General features: G+C 44.5%; 1 long non-coding RNA gene and 1 pseudogene across 1 annotated transcript; both read left to right on the top strand.

Moving 5' to 3' along the window:
- The first annotated feature begins 11585 nt into the window (after positions 1–11585).
- Positions 11586–18840, top strand: LOC144242279 (uncharacterized). Its single transcript, XR_013338319.1, has 3 exons — positions 11586–11922; positions 12583–12751; positions 18388–18840. It is a non-coding gene; the product is annotated as an uncharacterized LOC144242279 (long non-coding RNA).
- Positions 17800–17916, top strand: LOC144242453 (small nucleolar RNA SNORA70; annotated as a pseudogene).
- Positions 18841–18974: the final 134 nt, after the last annotated feature.

The following is an 18974-nucleotide window of genomic DNA, read 5'->3' as shown; positions in this document are numbered from 1 at the left end:
CTGTTTTCTGGGATTTGCCCCTCTGGTATATTCTCCCTCCCTTCCACCTACTCTCTGCCGCATCCACCATTCAAGTTGTACTGGTTCTTCAAGACCCAGTTCAAATCTTTACTTGACCTTCACTAGTGTTTACACTCCGCTGTCACCCCTATGAGTAGTTCCAGCTCTAGCTTCCTTCCTAAATACACACACTTGTCCACTTTCACACGTTATTAGGGAGATATAAACGGGTAACATTCCACCCATAGGCAACTATAAAGGACCCAATTCATCTCCGCAGAACCCTACCCAGTTAATGTGGAGCTGTTACTTACCATCATATCGCAGTGTTTAGCAATATCTGGCAGAGAAGGTATTCAATAAATATGTATTGAATCCATTAATCAACTACAAAAGTAAAGTTCAGATTAATTGTATTTTTGAGAAATTGAAAAATGTAAATATCATAGCTTACTGTTTTCTCAAATGATTCACTTCTGCAAGGAGAATATATGAAAAAAAAAGTCTACGCACCTAATAGTTTGTCTCTAGAAAAGAAAAAAATACTTGTAATTCAGCTTTTTTAGTCCAACCAGGTTGTAGGAAACATATAGTCCATGGAGGTGAATTTCCTTTCTCTGTGTGATACGGTTATTGAAAACTCGGGCATTTTGTTTGTTTTTCAGCAAAGCAGGCCAAATGAACACACTATTTAGAACACACTGTTAATGTATGTATTAATAGAAATATCACTAATAGAAATATATATATATTTTTTCATCTAAGTAAGATACCCTTACTAGTAACTCAGATCTCTCTCCCAAGAGGGCAAGACAGAATACACAGTCAGTGCTAGATTTTAGAATACCTTTTGAGACACTAAATATTAAAAGATATGGTGAGACACCTCCAATCTCAATACACAATTAAAAGATAATAACCATGGTGCGGGGAGGAAGAATTAGAGCATGGTGGTCAAATAAAGAATTAGACATCCACAAAGATATATGTTGCTTCTCTACATGAGAGAGTAGTGCACCTAACTTTATTCCCCTCCACAGGTTATATAAAGAAAACAGGGCACAGAGTTGTAAATTTCTCTCTGAAAAATAAATAGCTGTTATCACACACTTCTTCCCACCTCAGGGTACACGTAGCACCCAATGCACAATACTATTATTGCTTCTCTCCATTAAATATAACTGCCAATTAATCAGCTTTCCTCCTCTGCAAAGTTATATGAAATGTACAATACAGATGTGCATGTTGAGTGGTAGCTGATTTCATGAAACACACATAGCACAACATTTCGTGCTGCTTCTCTCATAGAAAAGTTGAGAATAGATGATCTACAGACCAGATCTAGCCCACTATTTGTTTTTAAAGTGGCTTTATTGGAACAAGTCATGCCTGTTCATTTACTTTTTATCTGTGGAGGCTTTTACACTACAAGGGCAGTGTCAAAAAATTGTGACAGAGACCATACGGCTTATAAAGCCTAAAATATTCGCTATCTGACCCTTACAGAAAAAGTTTGTTGACCCCCTGTTCTAGTGAAATCCATGCTTTGGTTACTCATCTGCTCTCTCAAGCAGGCTCCATGACATTCTCACTGCACAGAAATATATGTTGCCTCGTAAGAGACATCCATTTAATGGTAGCCTAGTTTTCCTTCTTTTTTTTTTTTTAATGATTTCATTTACTTTTGAGAGAGAGACAGAGACAGAGTAGGGTAGGGTCAGAGAGAGGGAAACACAGAATCTGAAGAAAGCTCCAGGCTCCCATCTGTAAGCACAGAGCCCAATGTAGGGCTCGAACTTGTGAACCACAAGATCATGACCTAAGCTGAAGTCAGACGCTCAACCAATTGAGCCACCCAGGTGCCCCTTAGTTTTCCTTCTTATACAGACGCAACATAAATCTCAATGTAGAGGGGCGCCTGGGTAGCCCAGTCCATTAAGGACTTCAGCTCAGGTCATGACCTCACAGTTTGTGGGTTCGAGCCTTGCATCGGGCTCCGTGCTGACAGCTCAGAGCCTGGAGCCTGCTTCAGATTCTGTGTCTCCCTCTCTCTCTGCCCCTCCCCTGCTCCCCTGCTTGCTTGCTCTCTCTCACTCTCTCTTTCTCAATAATATATTTTTTAAAAGAGCATTTAAAAATTGAAGAAGTTTAAAAAAAGAAATTTATCCTATAGATTTATCAGTAATAGAATAACATAGGCCAAGGTTATGCCTTCCAGCATTGTTTGGAATATCAAAAGATCATTGAATATTAGTGTTTATTCCAACGTAGACTTAGAAAATGAATTCTAGTAAATCTATTCGGTAGATTCCCATGCAGAAAAGGGTAAGGAAATTATATACTGATAGAATGCTTAGAATGACTTATAAGACATTGTCAAATGAATAGGAACAAAATTAAAATGGTGCCTAGGGGCACCTGGGTGGTTCAGTTGGTTAAGTATCCAACTTTGGCTCAGGTCATGATTTCACAGTTTCTGGGTTCAAGTCCTGCATCATACTCTGTGCTGACAGCTTGGAGCCTGGAGCCTGCTTTGGATTCTCTGTCTCCTTTTTTTCTCTGCCCCTATCCTGCTTGCACTCTCTCAAAATAAATAAATAAATAAATAAAGTTTTAAAAATAAACAAACCAAAAACACAATGCCTAGCTAGTACACTACCATTTGTACTGTTTAGAGAGAGAGAGAGAGAGAGAGAGAATCTCAAACAGGCTCTATGCTCAGCATGGAGCCCGACTCAGGGCTTAATTCCATGATCCTGGAATCATGACCTGAGCAATTGACTGAGCCACCAGCATTTGTGCTTTCATTTTTGTATTTTTTAATGTTTATTTCTTTTGAGGAAGAAAGAGAAGGAGGGAGGGTCAGAGAGAGAGGGAGAGAGAATCCGTCAGCCTCCCCACTGCCATGCAGAGCCCAGCTCGGGGCTCGGTCTCATAAATCATGAGATTATGACTGAGCCGAAATCAAGAGTCAGATGCTTAACCCATTGAGCCACCCAGGAGCTCCACCACCTGTACTTTTTAAATGGGAGAGGAATGAAGGAGAAATATATATATATATCCTATATGTGCGCGTGTATTTACTTGCATATACATAAACAGCCTCAGGGGCTAACTATGAAGGGTAGGGGATCCTGGGCAAAGAAGGGAGGTGGTAAGAGGCCCATCACCATGTCTTTTTATATTTTTAGGTTCTTGAAACATGCATATATATATCAACCTCTTCAGAAATTAAATTTATTATTTTTAAACCTTCAAAGATTAAAATGCATGGGGAGTGGGCTAAATGGGTAAAGGGCATTGAGGAATCTACTCCTGCAATCGTTGTACTCTATGCTAACTAACTTTGATGTAAATTTAAAAAATAAAATAAAATAAAATCCATAGTACTATTTCTACCAACTGAATGAATCTACCTTCCTTGGACAGGCCCTCCCTGAATTCCAGGGCTCCTGAGAGGTTTGTCTGCAGGCCTGAAGGCAGTTCCCACCTGCCCATCTCTGGTAGCACTGGAGCCTTATTTGCAGCCCAGAAGGCTAAGTCTTTGTGGCCCTGGGAAGTTTCTACTAAACAGAAAAGCATTTCAATGAAGGCAGGTCTTTTTGTTGTTGTCCTTTTTTTTTTTTTTAAACAAAATGTATTTTTCTCCAGGCTACATTCTGGAGTCTTAGTGCTCCTACATCAGAATGGTCAGTTCAAGTCCTCAGCAAAGGGAAGATGGTCTTCACTCCGGAATGTGCTGGTTAATTCCTACCCCTCCCAGAAACAGACACCGTTCAAGTGAAGTTACTCCAGGCAAAACATAAAAATCAGCTCTTTAGGGGGCAATGCGTTCCAAAAAAAAAAAAAATCCTCCAGCCTACCAAAATCCAAGTTTTGAGTTGCAGTATCTATTCTAGAAGCAGATTGCTTTTCTTTTATGCAAACACGTAACACGGGAGTGGGGAGCACTGTTCCATGAAGCAATGAATTCCTTCCGCCGTTTCTCTGTAGAATCGCTTTACTGCGCCACTGGATTTGATCGTTTCTTTCGTGTTCATCCCTCTCTCCCTCCATGGCTTCTGGGTGTTGTTAGTCCTGGAACAATGTCTGCTTTGCCCCCTGTTCGTATGAAACAGATGAAAGTGAAGCTACCCCAGGGCACCCGAGGGGACATACTGTGAAAACATCTGCACTACATCATGGAGACAACTCAGCAGCAAGGCTCCTAAGAGTCGTCAGTAATTGAAGATAGAAAGTATGTTTCCATCATGTGTCATTGGCCCCAAATCCTCAAAAGGTAGCAGAACTGAAGTAGCCGCTTGTAAGTTGTCTCCCCTTATTTCAAGAGTCTTTCTAAACAGTTGTCTGACTCTGTATCATTTACACCCAGTGTGGTGTTTCCTTTTTTTTTTTTTTTAATGTTTATTTTTGAGACAGAGAGCATGAACAGGGGAAGAGCAAAGAGAGAGAGAGGGAGACACAGAATTCAAAGCTCACAAATCTCTAAATTGAAAGCGTGAGCTAGAGAGGGGCAGAGAGAGAGGGAGAGAGAGAATCCCAAGCAGGCCGTGCACTATCAGTGCAGAGCCCAACATGGGGCTCGATCTCACAAACCATGAGATCATGACCTGAGCCAAAATCAAGAGTCAGTCGCTCAACTGACTGAGTCACCCAGGTACCCCTCTATAAAATCTTTTGTTAGGCTGATTTAGTTTGTGGCATCCCTCGCAAGAAGCCTAGGAAAACTAAAGGAATCAGAAAAAAAAATTTTTTTGGAGATCTTTGAAGGTAATCCATGCCTATGATGTAGAGAATTGCATGGAGGGCATCACCTAGAGCCGCTCCCACCGCTCCTCTAGGTCCCCTGTTACTTGGTAAAGAATGAATGAGGGCTTCCCAGGTGTCCAAGCGAAACAGGAGCCCAGAGAGCCAGGGGCCAGCCCCCTTAGCCAACTACCTCTCTTCTTTGGCACATCACAGAGGCCCCAACCCACCAAAACATTATTTCTTTGCTTACACTTAGGATGAACAAATGTTATAACTTCTCCAAAGGAAATAAAGTATGTGTGCTGCAGAAGAATTGTCACCTACCAAATAAGGACACACATCTCAAAGCCACATAGAGATACATATATACATATATGTCCTGCCCTATACATGGATAGGCCCCAGTTTCAGACTATAATGAACGTAACACTTAGGAACATATAAGTTTTAGAGAGCGTAAGTGAGCAAGGGGCAGAGAGAGAATCCTATGAGGTGCAGAGAGAGAGGGAGAGAGAGAGCTCAGAGCCTGGAGCAGGGCTGGAGCTCACCAAATGTCTCAAGCTCAGGAACCTGAGCTGAGATTGGATGCTTAACCGACTGAGCCACCCAGGTGCCCCATAGGAAAATATAAATTAATGTCAAAGTTCTTTATCCATTACATTTTAGGCTTTTTTTTTTCATAGTTTAGGTGGATTTTTTTTTTAATGTTTCATTTATTTTTGAGAGAGGGAGAACATAAGCAAGGGAGGGGCAGAGAGAGAAGGGGACAGAGGATCCAAAGTGAGCTTTACACTGACAGCAGTGAGGGGTGCCTGGGTGGCTCAGTCAGTTAAGCGTCTGATTTCGGTTCAGGTCATGATCTTACAGTTTGTGGGTTCAAGCCCCCCGTTGAGCTCTGCTGACAGCTAGCTCAGAGCCTAGAGCCTGTTTCAGATTCTGTGTCTCCCTCTCTGACCCTCCCCTGCTCATGCTGTTTCTCTCTCTCTCTCTCTCTCTCTAATAAATAAAACATTTAAAAAAATACACTGACAGCAGTGAGTAGGATGTGGGGCACAAACTCTGGAACCCTGAGATCATGACTGAGCCAAAGTTGGACGTTCAACTGACTCAGCCACCCAGGCTTTTATTCTTACAAGTGTCTGCAAGAAACAGTTTATCAGTTCATCTTAGTATATTTGGAACTAAAACCATAACATTGGCTTTTCATTTTTAAATACTGCAGTTTTCTACCTTACCAAAACAGTAGCTTTCAAACCTATGTTTAAACCATCCATCCAATGGCTTTTTAAAAGTTTATTTAGATATATTTTTTTTGAGGGGGGCGAGGGAGAAAGAAGGAGTAGGGGAGTGGCAGAGAGAGAGAGGAAGAAAGAGAGAATCCCAAGCAGGCTCCATACTGTCAGCATGGAGCCCAACTTGGGGCTCGAACTCACAAACCGTGAGATGACCTGAGCAAAAACCAAGAGTCAGGCCCTTAACTGAGCCACCCAGCCACCCCTCACCCACTGGCTTTTACCCAAAGCAGACATTTGTCTGCACCATCAGAGACACTCTCAGAATACCCCCTAGAGGACAGGGAGGAGTTTTGGGGAACATAGCTCTTCCTCTGTTGCCAAGCAGCGAGGGTGTTGATTTCCAAATGTTAGCATTGAGAGAGCTTAGTGGTTGGTCCTGCTCATCTGGATGCAGAAATAATTTGTGGACCATCAAAATTCTCTGGTAGGTACAGGCCCCGCTTGTAAACAGTCCTAAATCCCAGTCGAGCCAAGCAATTCCCCTGCCTCACTCCTCCCACCTACCAGAAACATAGGCCCACAGGATGCCAGAAGGGTACTGGACCCACCAGGCCACTTGTCGCTCCCCACCCTTCCCCACTCCTGGGCAGACAAGTCAAGCTACTTGCATTGGTTCAAGCACCCCAGTCGCCTGGAACTCAGCCCAGAAGTTATGACTTAGTTGGTCTTGTGTGCAGCCAGACATCAAAATTATTTTAAGCTCTCCAAGTGATTCTAAGGTTCAACACAGTTTGAGAACCACCTCTCCACACTGGAGCTTAGCCAATGTTCATCCCAATCTGATCTTAGCAGGTAAAGGGGTTGAAGAAGACAAGCACACAGAACAATGCAGTGCGAAAGGCACTTTACTCCTGGGTGCAAGGTCATAGGATATGTGAAGGGGGGGGGCAAGTCACCTAGCCTCTCCATGCTGAGTCTCCTCATGTATAAAGTTGAATGAGTGCATTCAGTGTTAGAGGTCTGCTCCACTGCCAAGTTCTGGGCTTTACCCTAAGGCCTAGAGCCTTTTGATGATTGCTGTCACCTGCTCCAAGTCGCTCCCTTTGAAGCAGGGTTCAGCTGGCTTGTCCTGGAGATTTGAAAAATCTCTACTCTTTTCTGGGGTACAAACCTGGGGATAATGTGGCAGAAGAGTCTCAGAAGCCCAAGTGGACTTTAGAACAAGAAGGGCATGGACTCGAGAAAATTGCTTATGGGAAGAGAGGTCAGCAACAGTATCAGGGACGCAACTATCTAGTTTGAGATGGGCTCAATGAGTGGGATTTGGGAGAAAAGATGAGACTGAGCTTCCTGAGGCGGGTGATACACTGAGCTGATAGAGGCCTTGTCCCTGGGATGTCACACTCTTCAACTCATCTGTAGTTCTACTTCTATTCATGAAATATCTTGTGATATGCAGGTCAGTAGAGCCTTTCTCTTTCTCCAGAATTGAAAACTTGTTTCCAGTAAATAGGAAGGTGTCTCCCCTTGGACTGAACGCATCTGCAAGTTGCCCAAGGCTCTGAGCTCCAGTCATCATCCCCTGTCTCTGTGATAGAAATAAGTTCCCTTCCAACCTTTGTACTAATGTGTCCCAGTCTCCATGAAGGCTATGCTTGCAAAGAAGGGACATGAGAGGTTACAATTCTCTAACTAGACCATGGCCTTGATATAGAAGTGACTGACTCCTGCGGTACCTGGGTGGCTCTGTCAGTTGAGCATCCGACTGTTGATTTCGGCTCCGATCAAGATCTCGTGGTTAGTGAGATCAAGCCCTGACTCGGGCTCTGTGCTGATAGTAAGGAACCTGCTTTGGATTCTCTCTCTCCCACTCTCTTTCTCTCTCAAAATAAACAAACTTAAAAAAAAAAAAAAAAACAAGTGACTGACTCCTTAACTACATCTATGAATGCAGTGATTTAGGCCGTGTTTTGGACACAGGTGAGAAGGATGAGCAGGAGCAGATACTCAATGTCTAGTTGGGAAGGCAGGTGTGTCAGCAGGTGAGTTCAGTCAGTCCAGGGTTACAGTGCTGACGTGAAGTCTGTGCAGAATTGAGGGAGCAGGACAAAGAGTCACTTCTATAGAATTGGGCTTGAAGGGACAGTAAACAGTCAGTTTTGCCTTTTTTTCTTCCAATTTTAATTCAATACAATTGAATATTTGGTACAACTCTAAAAAATAGGAAGAAAATACTTCTTTTTATCCTGTTCCAAACCACCCATCGTTGCCCCTTTGTAAATAATCTTTGTTCTGAAACTAGAAGTAATCTATAGAATGTATTGTTTCCTTAGCTTTGGATATGCATTGAGGAGGAATATAGTAGGCAGAGCAAAATTTAGAAAACCATGGCCACCCTCCTACACTGTTGGTGGGAATGTAAACTGGTGCAGCCCCTCTGGAAAACAGTGAGGAGGTTCCTCAAAAAATTAACAATAGAACTCCCCTATGACCCAGCAATAGCACTGCTAGGAATTTACCCAAGGGATCCAGGAGTGCTGATGCATAGGGGCACATGTACCCCCATGTTAATAGCAGCACAAGAAACAATAGCCAAAACATGGAGAGCCTACGTGTCCATCAACGGACGAATGGATCAAGAAGATGTGGTTTATCTATAGGATGGAATACTACATGGCAATGAGAAAGAATGAAATCTGGCCATGTGTAGCAACATGGATGGACCTTGAGGGTATTATGCTGAGCGAAATAAGTCAGGCAGAGAAGGACAAATACCATATGTTTGCACGTATAGGAGGATTAGGAGGAACTTAATGGAGGACCGTGGGGGAGAAGAAGGGGGGAAATAGTGGGGGAAAGGGAAGGAGGCAAACCATGAGAGACTCTTGAATGCTGAGAACAAAGTGAGGACTGATGGGTGTCGGGGGGAGAGGGGGAGACGGGCATGGAGGAGGGCACTTGTGGGATGAGCACTGGGTGTTATATGGAAACCAACTTGACAATAAACTATTTGTAAAAAAAAAAAAAAAGAAAGAAAGAAAAGAAAACCATGGCCAGTGTTGAAGGAATGGAGAGACCTGAATTCATTATGAGCCTTCTGCTACTCCACGAGCAGAGAGATAGGAGGAAGTACTGGAGAAACAATAACAACGCAAGCTGGGAGGTCCCAGAGAAATTAGAGGGAAAGAGACCTCACCCTACAGGAAGTACAGCAGTCCTGGGAGCCTCTGGCGTGTGAAGCTACACCTGCCTGTCCTCATATCTGTAATGGATGCCTGATTTGTGCGGAGATGATACAGGCCACACCTACTGGCCCCAAGTTCCACATAAAAGCCTGTTTGATCATTCAGAATGCTGGACATTGCATCAAGATTCTCTGATATTTTAACGAATAATGTCCCTGTAGCTTCAATTTATTGGCTTGTTACTCTGTAAGAAGGCATTTTAAGTAATAGCTCATTTAATCACTTAACACTCCCAAGAGGTTATTAAACCATTTCACACTCGAGAATTGTGAGGTTCTTAATGAAAGCAGGGAATGGCACTGGGAAGGAGAATATGAGGATTTCCTTATTTTTTTAATGTTTATTTTTATTTTTGAGAGAGAAAGAAAGCAGAGGAGGGACAGAGACAGGACATAGGATCTGAAGCGGGCTCTGCACTGACAGCAGTGAGTCTGATGTGGGGCTCGAACTCACAACAGATCATGACCTGAGCTACAGTCAGACGCTCAACTGGCCAAGCCACCAACACGCCTCAAAGATTTTTTATAATTATCCGAAAAGATGGGGCGCCTGGGTGGCTTAGTCGGTTGAGCATCCGACTTTTGCTTAGGTCATGATCTTGCGGTTCGTGGGTTCAGGCCCCGCGTCAGGCTCTGTGCTGACTGCCAGCTCTGTGCTGGAACCTGTTTCAGAGTCTGTGACTCCCTCTCTCTCTGACCCTCCCCTGCTCACGCTGTCTCTCTCTCTCTCTCCTAGAAATAAATAAAACATTAAAAAAATTTATAATTATCCGAAAAGATTGTACTCATGTGCCTGAGTAACAGCACACATTCTACCTGCCCCCTCTCCCCTCCTCACACACACTCTTTTTAAAATTAAAGAGGAAGAAGAAGAAGAGGAATGCATGCTTGGTAAATAGGATTCTGTTCAATTTATAGTCTTTTCAATATGGAATTTTAGTTTCCTGATATTTAAACATAATGTACTTACTTCATTTATAATATAGTACTTCCCAAAAGGAAAGAAAGTACCACTTTATACAATATGTAGCCTATTGCTAATGCCCAGTGATTGACTGTTGAAGCATGAACAAATCTTAGATAGGATTTCAATTCAGAGATGGTCACCTTTTTTTTCCGCACCCCATTTCAAAATGAAATATTCTGTGGACTTCCAATATTTAAAACAGATCATAATTTGTTCCATAAAATATTGCTATTTTCTTAAGTGATATGACTGCACAAAATATCTGGGGAAACAGGACAGGAAAATGAACTGTTTGTTTTCAATAAATATATTTAAGCTCTCCTTTTTCTTTCCATAAGGACAAGTACTTGGCAATAGAATTTTTCAGCAACAAACTTACTTTTTTTAGTTTATTTATTTATTTGGTGGGGGGACGGACAGAAAGAGAGAGAGGGAGAGAAAGAAAATCCCAAGCAGGCTCTGCACTGTCAGCACAAAGCCCAACATGGGGCTTGAACCCACCAACTGTGAGATCATGACCAGACCTGAAACCAAGAGTCTGGCGCTTAACCGACTGAACCACCCAGGCGCCCCAATAAACTTTTAAAAAATGCCTGTCAGTGTCCATTGTATTAGCAAATTAGATTTCAAAATAGATGAAAAGGATAAGGTCAATGAGACCAAAGATGAGCTGCCCAGTTTGTAAGCGGCCCCAGGCGTATGAGAATGAAAGGAGCTACAAATAATTAGGATTCTTCAGAGCTCCATTGGAGAAGACAGACATGACAGCTACAAGTAGGTAGCTATTGTACTTATTGTGCATAGTGACTTGGTGAGGTTGGAATCCCTAAAAACACTGCAAGATACAGAAACAACCAAATGGCTCCTACGAAACAATTACTCCAAAACATTGGAATGGGAATTGGGTAAGCAAAGTGTCAGGCCCACAAAATCTAAGCAGAAGACCCTGAACCTCAATGAGTACCCAACGTCGGGCACATCCTGGGAGTTGTCGTTCAGCCCTGCAAGTAGCCTCAGTCTTCTCTTGGGAAGAGAGGCCCCGCCTCCCGCCCCGCCCCCCAGAGACACAGCGCGGCCCAGCGGGCCTGGGACAGCCTGACTCGAGCTGTGATCGTGATACAGCATCTTCACGAATTTCCGATGGCGCGATTTGTTGTGGCCAAAGCTGGATTTCTCGAAGGTCAGCAAGTGCCACACCTCCGGAAGCCTGAGGCGAGTAGGCTAGGGGTGCAACCTGGTCTCCAGGAACTCAGCACGCCCCGCCCTTTCCACCGTCTCACGCCCCTCCCTTCCCGCCCCGTCCCCACTGACCACGCCCCCTCGGACATGCGCAGTACCGCGGGCGGGGGTGGGGCTAACGGCTGGCGAAGGGCTGGCCGTTGGTGAAGCCGTTTGGAGTTCACGCGGAAGCTCCTGAGCCGGTATTTGAAACGTAAACTCGTCGGCTAAAATGGAAATACCGGTACCTGGAAACCTGGAACTTGCCTTTTGGAAGCCACCTTTCCCGCCATCACCTCTGTCTCTCCGGGCTCCCATAGTCGGCCCTATGGGCCGCGGGTCGTGTGGTTGCTTGAGAGCAGCCTCCTGGACCTCTGGGTGCTTGACCGGCCAGTACCTTGTCCGGTCTCTTAGAGGGACCAGTGCGGTGCTGTGAAAAGAACCATCACAGTGGAGACGCCGAGTGCTGCACGCTACCCATAGGAAACAACGACAATTCTGGCGCTCAGGTCAGTGACCTCCTAAGGGGTTGGGGCACCACGCCCAAGCCACTTCTCTGACTCCCAGCACTGGCTGATTATTCGATTTCGGACCTCTTGGCCCAATTCACACCGGACAGCTGGACCAGAGGCTCCCATTCATCTTTCCCAAAACATCGGGAAAGTTTGTGGAGGAAAGTTTCTGCCCTACCACTGGGTTCCTTTGGAATCCCTTTAAGTATCTTTTTTTTTTTTTTAGTTTATTTATATACGTATTTTGAAAGAGAGCGAGCATGAGCAGGGGAGGGGCAGAGAGAGAATCTCAAGCAGGCTCCGGGCCTAGACACAAACTGAAATCGTGATCTGAGCCAAAATCCAGAGTCCCACACTTGACGGACTGAGCCACCCAGGCAACCCCCCCCCCTTTTTAAATATTTATTTTGAGAGGGCGGGGAGAATCCTAACCAGGCTCCACGCTGTCAATGCAAAGCCGCACCAGGGCTCATTCTCAGGAATCCTGAGATCATGACTTGAGCCCAAATCAGGAGTCAGTGGCTTAATCTACTAAGCCACCCAGGTGCCCCTAAATATCCCTTTTTAAATATCCCGTCAGAACTGCAGAATCATTAAAACAGTCTGTTGCTGTTGGGGGTTATAGTGATAATTTTCTTAAGTCATTTTTCTACTTAGTTTTTCTGATTAACTCCAATTACGACGTTGCTGCACACATCTCCAACCAGTTTATGCACAGCTTCAATTCTGTGCAGGAAGGGTGCAAAACAGCAAACTATCTGTGGCAGGACTTTCTGGAGCATCAATACTGTTAGAAGATCTGGAAGAAGTGAAAGTCATTTCCAAGGTAAGTAATTGGAAACTTAAGCCTAAGACAAGGCTGGAAAGTCATATGCCATTAGTGATTGTTCATAATCTGAAGTGTCAGACTTTCTCTAAGAAGAAACTCTAAGGAGAATTTAGTTTCCATTATTTTAAATAGAAAAAAATATAAGGCATAGCAAGTCCATCAATTTTGTGGCATCTGGCTGGCTCAGTCGCTAGAGCCCCTTGATCTCAGGGTCAGGAGTTAGAGCCTCGTGTTGGGGGTAGAGTTTACTAAAAAATTAAATTAAAAATATAATATAGTCAATAGCATAAAGTTGCTTTGCATGCAGTAGCAGTGGCTACTTGTAGATCAATAGCATCAGATATCGTACATCTTGCCCTCCAGAGATTTGCAAAGTGACTAGTGTGATTGGCCTGCGGGTTGTATTTGGAAGCGACATGAAACTTTTTCTCAAACCATTTAAAATGTATTTTTTTGAAGACTCAATAGAAACTTTTATATACACATCAGCTAACAATGTTGAGAGAGAAATAACTGCTATGCTGTGTATTAAAAACAAAAACAGGGGCGCCTGGGTGGCTTAGTCGGTTAAGCGTCCGACTTTCGCTTGGGTCATGATCTCGCGGTTCGTGGGTTCGAGCCCCGCGTCGGGCTCTGTGCTGACTGCCAGCTCAGAGCCTGGAGCCTGTTTCAGTCTGTGACTCCCTCTCTCTCTGACCCTCCCCTGCTCACGCTGTCTCTCTCTCTCTCTCTACTAGAAATAAATAAAAATATTTAAAAAAAAATAAAAATAAAAAAAAATAAAAATAAAAACAAAAACATTCTTCCAGGAAAACATTAATTGGGGGTATATTCTATGTATTATGAAATAGAAGGCAAAAATCCTATTTTATTTTTTTAATATATTTTTTAAGATTATTTGTTTTGAGAGAGAGAGTGCACATAACGGGGGAAGGAGGAGGACAGAGGATCTGAAGAGGGCTCTGTGCTGATAGCAGATAGCCCCATGTGGGGCTCAAACCCACAAACCATGAAATCATGACCTGAGCTGAAGTCAGGTGCTTAACCAACGAAGCCATCCAGGTGCGCCCAAATCCCAGTGATTTAAAAAAAATTTTTTTTTTTAATATCTATTTATTTTTGAGAGAGAGAGAGAGAGACAGAGTGCGAACAGAGGAGGGGCAGAAAGAGAGGGAGACACAGTATCCGAAGCAGGCTCCAGGCTCTGAGCTGTCAGCACAGAGCCCAATGTGGGGCTCAAACGCACAAACCGTGAGATCATGACCTGAGCCAAAGTCGGATGCTTAACCGACTGAGCCACCCAGGCACCCTAAATACCAGTGATTTTAAACATTACAGCTATAACTTCAAGGGGGCTGAGAAAGTCTTTCAGATTATGACCTCAGAGTTCTGTTGTCCTGTGTCAGTAAAGATCCCTTGAGAACATCAGCATACAAAGGTGCCCTAATGTGCATTAAACACAGACGTCCTTTGACCCCAGAGTCCTCTCCATTGCCCATTTTCCTCTGCTCCATTCAGGCTACCTCTCCTCTCCTGAACCCATTCCATTCCAGCTTCCCTCCACACCACTTTGCTGAAATGGCTTTCATGGGATCACCAATGATTTCCATTTTGCTAAATTCAAGATTCAGTTTTTGTTCTCTTGGTCTTATAGCTGCATTTGAAACACGATTGAGCACTTGTTCCTCCTTTCCTCTGGATTCCCAAGCCCCTCCACCCCCAATTCCCTCCCATCTTACTCTGTCTTCCTCTTATTGCGCCTCCTTCTTCATCAGATCTCTGGGATTCTCAGCCCCCTTCTCTTTCTGTGGGCTCTGTCAGAGTGAACCTACAGAGGCTCCCCCCTTTGAATACCATCTATCTACCAAGAACCCCTAGGCCTGGGACTCTTTTCTGAGGGGAGCACTCAGGAGCCATCATCTCACCCAACACGCAGTCCTCCAGCAGGTTGTCTTGGCATGCATCCTGATTGCAGCCTCTTCTCATTGCATCCATTTCTACAACCAGTTTCAGCCACCATTCTCTCTTACTGGTCTTCCGCAAAGACTGCCTTCCAAACTAGCAGTCCATTCTCCAGTCAGCATCTCCAGGGCTCCATTAAAAACACATGAAAAACAGGGGCGCCTGGGTGGCTCAGTCGGTTAAGCCGCTGACTGTTGATTTTGGCTCAGGTCATGGTCTCATGGTTTGTTGAATCGAGACCCACATCAGACTATGTGCTGACAGCATGGAGCCTGCTTGGGACTCTCTCTCTCCCTCCCTCTCTGCCTCTCCCACATGCTCGCTCTCTCTCTCTCTCTCTCAAAATTAAATAAACTTTAAAAAAAAGAAAAACATGATATATGTTAACGCCAACCCCCACCCCACACACATCCCCACTCCCCCTCCACTCTTTCCTATACCCATTAAACCATCTTACTGACTTCTCATTGCTATAAAATAAAAGCTTGGATACCAGATAACCTGGCCCCTGCCTACCTTTTTGGCCTCTCTCCTCTCCTTGCTTGTTCATCCTATTGTGTGTCAGATTTTTTTTAAAAATATTTATTTTTGTTAGAGCAAACACATGAGCAGGGGAGGGCCAGAGAGAGAAGGAGACACAGAATCTGAAGCAGGCTTCAGGCCCTGAGCAGTCAGCACAGAGCACGACATGGGGGCTTGAACCCATGAACCGTGAGATCATGACCTGAGCCAAAGTCGGATGCTTAACCGACTGAGCCACCCAGGTGCCCCAGATTTTCTGGTATCTAGAGCTGAAAGCATCTTAACTGAGAAATAGATAGTAAATCATAGAATCTAGAGCATGGGAGACATGGAAGGAAATGTTTTAAGAGAGAATGAAGGGCCCAAAATGGTTTAAAAAAACACAAAAGCATACAAAACAATGAAAATGTAACTGATCTGCATACACCCAAAAGAAAGTCTTAACCAAGTGAATGTTTAGAAACGAAGCCAACTTCAAAGAAAAAGAAGTACCTTTGATTATATTTTAAAAACAAAAAATATACATATTTAGTAAATAAAGAAGGACAAAGATTGGACAATTAACATTTCTGGCCCATATGCAATGCAATTAGAAGTAACGGAAGTAGGGAATTTAAAGATGCCCAGCTTGAGCTGCTGGGTGACTCATTTGGTTGAGCATCTGACTCTTGATGTCAGTTCAGGTAATGATCTCACAGTACATGGGATTGAGCCCTGAGTTGGGCTCTTTGGTGACAGCATGGAGCCTGCTTGGGATTCTCCCTACCTCTCTCTCTCTCTCTCTCTCTCTCTCTCTGCTCCTCCACCACTCACGCCTGTGCTCTCAAATAAATAAACATTTAAAAAAATTAAGATGCTCAATTTTGAAAATGTTAAGATATTCTTGTGTCATACACAAGCTCAAAACAGCCCTCCAACCACAAGCAGCCTGGAAACCGGCACGAGCAGCTGCAATGGAAAAAAAAAAATGATGGCCCTCACATGAGGACTTAGGATTCTAAAAGTTCTGGTCAGGCCTCAGCTTTAAATCTGCCTCATCCACAAAACATTCCCGACCCTCACCTTGGCTATACATAGCAGTCTCTTCTGAAATTTCCTTGCAATTCCTCTTTTGTAACTCCCTTGCAGGAAAAAAGGGGAAACACTATTTGTGGAGCACTGTTATGTGCCAGGACTATGACAATTGAGAAGGCTTAGGCCACACGATGGCACCTCAACCCAGGGGAGATGCCAAAAAAGAACTCCCTCCAAATTTTCAATCAAGGACCCTTCCAGAACTCTTCAGTGACCTCACCAAGCAGCATGCCTCTGGAAAAAGCTCAGATCTCATCCTAAATGAGCTGTCCCCCATGCCTGAGAGAATATAGATCTGCCATAGCAGTGGGTGCCTGAGCAGAGATGTGACCCAGCAGCTCTGGAGCGAGTTGGTGTACTCAGGCGAGTTCTAGGTAACTTGTACGTGAATAAAAAGGACTGGGATAGGGGAAAGGGCTCCTGAGTCCAGTAAGTGAATTTTAAATATACAAGAGTTCATCTGCAAGACATCACTCTATATTTGCTCTCTAGCTCGTAAGATTTTGACACGGGGCAGGAGAAGAGCGGGAAGGCCACCCTGCTAGGCACCACCGTAGATCTGTTTAGATTTAAATCAGGCTCCCACACCAGGGGCTCCACTTGTGTGCTAAAGGGCCTACAAGGTACTGTCCCTCGGGCAGAACAGGGCTCCATACAACCTCTGTTTCCAGCACTCCTGACAACTTCATTTTTCTTTCACATTTTTTGAGGTAGAATTGTACTCAGGAGTGTGCCCTGATAATGCAGAGGAGTTAGGGGCCTGCAAGCAAGTGAATTCACAAGAAGCTCTGAAGATTACCGCACAAGTGGTTGGTTCCATCGCTTGTATTACTGAATTATCCATTAATTAACATACTTCATGTAACAACCTCAAGAGGATGTCAAAACCAGGACTGCTGAGGCCTCAGACCTGAGCCAAGGGAGACCATAGATGCGGGATCCAAAGCCCATGCTCCTCACACAGGGTTTGCCACTCACCAACTCTGCGATTGTACAAACTGCTTAACCCCATTCAACCTTCCTAGTCTGGTAAATGGGCACTTTTACCTAAAAGGAATTGAAATGGTGTAGAAAGACAGGGCCACTAGTAAATGCTACTGTTAATTGTTGGTGTTAATATTACAATTATCAAACCTGCTAAGGAAGTGACAACCCTGTGTTCTCTGAGACAAACACGAATGATAACCAGTCATATCGATAATCACCTCCCACAATCCAGCAGTAAAAGCAAGTCAGTTGCACTTGGGTGGCTCAGTCCTTTAAGGACCTAACTTCTGCTCAGGTCGTGATCTCACGGTTTGCGAGTTTGAGTCCCGTGTCAGGCTCTGTGCTGACAACTCAGCGCCTGGAGCCTGTTTTGGATTCTGTTTCTCCCTCTTTCTCTGCCCCTCCCTCCCTCACTCTTTCTGTCTTGCTCTTTTTCTCTCTCTCTCAGAAGTAAATAAACATTAAAAAAAATTTAAAGGCATCTCAGAAAATAGATGTCAATGCAGCCGAGTAAGCCAAATGTGCTCTTTCCCCATGGGAGCCCAGTGTGCAATGGCTGCAAACAGCAGCCTCCTTGGTGGTTGTACGGGTTGCCCTAAGGTACCTTGGAGACGGCCCTTTCCAATGGACATTGAGGTTTGGCCTCAAGCTACCTCCAAACAGGTAGGTGGGGTACCTTTGGAAAGCCCCAGGGCATAGTGGCCAGGGTCCACATTGGCCAAGTGATCATGTCCATTCGTACCAAGTTGCAGAACAAGGAGCATGTGATTGAGGCCCTACGTAGGGCCAAGTTCAAGTTCTCTGGCTGCCCGAAAATCCACATTTCTAAGAAGTGGGGCTTTACTAAGTTTAACACAGACGAGTTTGACGACATGGTGGCTGAAAATCGGCTCACCCCAGATGGCTGCGGGATCAACCCCCTGATCATGGTCCCTTGGACAAATGGAAGGCTCTGTGCTCCTGAGAACCTTGGCACTGCTCCTCCCTATTCATGCTCACCAATAAGTCCTCCTCCTCATCTTAAAAAAAAAGAAAATAGATGTAAATCCTTTCCCATTAAATTTTTTTTATTGTGTTTATTTCTACAGAAGCATCTCCCCTCCTTGATAAACACAGAAGATGAGAGAGAAGAACAGGAGGGGAGAAGTACCCCAGGACGACCGTCCAGTCTCTGAAGATTCACCCAGGTTGGGACAGAGGACCTGCCTACAGCCAGGGCCAGCCTCTCCTCTTATCTCCCCGGTGGCACCCAGCCATCCTTTAAGCTCACCATTATTTTTTGATTCAGTGCTTTTGAATGCTATGGAAGCACAGGTACTCCCTTGATTTGAATCCCATCCAGACCACCTTGGCAGTCTGCACCTGCCATCCTTCCCTGCCTGTGGTCCTCAGTGTCCCCGCACACAAGCTCCTTGCCCCACTCCCATCCCCACGGCTGTTTGCTTCAGCGCTGGCCCACCTCCCACACTTGCCACTGGGCTCTGTGGAGCTCAGGGTCTTCTTGCTCCCTATATAAAAACAGTCTTTGGTTTTGTCCCTTCTTTGGCTATCCACCATGTGAGCGTTCATTGGCTTCACTGTGGTTTAAGAGCCACACCAATTCTTTCTGGGTAGCCTGAAACATGGGTTTCTGCCTGAGTAGGAAGTTGAAGAAGCTCCCAGCAGCCCAGTCAGC

This window comes from Crocuta crocuta, unplaced genomic scaffold (assembly GCF_008692635.1).
Source record: "Crocuta crocuta isolate KB4526 unplaced genomic scaffold, BGI_CrCroc_1.0 scaffold77, whole genome shotgun sequence".
Taxonomy (NCBI): domain Eukaryota; kingdom Metazoa; phylum Chordata; class Mammalia; order Carnivora; family Hyaenidae; genus Crocuta; species Crocuta crocuta.
Note: the sequence above shows the minus strand (reverse complement) of the source record. Positions and strands in the feature narration are given on the sequence as shown.